At 38.5% G+C, this 1,479-nt stretch overlaps 1 protein-coding gene across 1 annotated transcript in view; it reads left to right on the top strand.

Moving 5' to 3' along the window:
- The window catches only part of PTK7 (protein tyrosine kinase 7 (inactive)), a 34,027-nt gene that overhangs the window by 19,859 nt on the left and 12,689 nt on the right, over positions 1–1,479 (top strand). The window lies entirely within an intron of this gene.

The following is a 1,479-nucleotide window of genomic DNA, read 5'->3' as shown; positions in this document are numbered from 1 at the left end:
TGAACGCCTTTTCTCAGTACGGAGACGGAGACTCCACACCCACCCTAGGGTCACTCAGGCCAATAGTGTTAGGGTGCAGAGAGCCAATGCCTCATCAATCTTCAAACGCTTCGCCCTCGTTAAGACTGGATTACCAGCAGGAAGGGGCGTGACAAGTTTTGCATACTTGGTCTCAAGAGCAGGCAGACAAAGGAAACCCGTTGGTGGAGTCTCCGTCTCCGTACTGAGAAAAGGCGTTCAGGTAAGACCAACGCCCCTTTAGATGGCCCTCTAGTGACCAGAGTTAACAGATGTTAGTTTTGCAATAAATAAATTCTTATCTACTTGCTCCAAAATTATTTAAAGGATTTTTAATATAACAATAATTTTCTCCTCTTTGTTGCATGTTATTTTTTATTATACTTTAAGCCAAATTTTAAAAAGTAGCTGTATCACCCAAACCAGATTTACAAACCTTGACTTGCGACAATTTTTTAGCAACCATTTGAAATTAGGACAGCACTGAAAAAAAAAAAAACTTACAGCCATTGCAGCATCCACATAGGCACACAAATATGATCCCAGCTTGGCAAATGTCTGGCATTTACTACATTTGCAGCACTCCGGGTCACGTAATTGCTATTTGTAATTTTTCCCAGCCAGCTTCCAACAAAAAAAGTCAATGGGGAAGCAGGCAGGGAAGGTCACAAAGCATAACTATGTGATGTCTGACTTAACAACTGCATTGATTCACTTAAGGACTGCAGCAAAAAAGCGTTATAAAAATGAGTGCAGACAGACATGTATTGCTTAACAATTGCAGCAAAATAAAATTGAATGCAGTCACATGATGCCTTGATTAATAAGAAATTTTATGATTCTAAATGTGGTCGTATGTTGAGGATTACCTATGTGGTGTTTATAAAGATTAAGGAACAACATATCAAAATAAACTTTTGTGGACGACATCAAGAGATGTGAAATGAACTGAAGTAGTGGCTATATCCACTGGTGGTACCAAAGTTGGTGGTAGATGTGGATTAAAGAATGAAGCAGTGGGGTAGGCAACCTGGTGCCTCTAGGTACCAATGTACTTACCCCACACCCCGCACATTTCTTGCTCCCTGCTAGACTTCCTGTTCTATTTGACCTTTAAGTTAAATTAAAAATATAGAGGAAGCTTGAATGCTGGAATACAGAGCACTAACCTCTAGCATAATTATTTATAGGAATGTTTTAGGACCCACAAAGATCAGGTTTCTCTGAAATCTGTCTTAGCTTTTAATGCACTACATTTTACAATTTATTTATTTTATTTATTTATTTTTAAGACTTATATGCCGCCCTTCTCCCCACGGGACTCAGGGCGGCTCACAGCATATTAAAACAACATAGTACATTTCCCCAATAAAAGCCAATTAAAAACCAAATATTTGTAGCTGTGTCTCTTATTAAAATCATTAAAAATTATCCCTATTTAAAATTCACCCTAGGTCAGTC

The sequence above is a fragment of the Protobothrops mucrosquamatus genome, unplaced genomic scaffold (genome assembly GCF_001527695.2).
Source record: "Protobothrops mucrosquamatus isolate PMUCROS unplaced genomic scaffold, P.Mucros_1.0 scaffold36, whole genome shotgun sequence".
Taxonomy (NCBI): domain Eukaryota; kingdom Metazoa; phylum Chordata; class Lepidosauria; order Squamata; family Viperidae; genus Protobothrops; species Protobothrops mucrosquamatus.
This window is presented reverse-complemented; position numbering and strand designations above follow the sequence as displayed.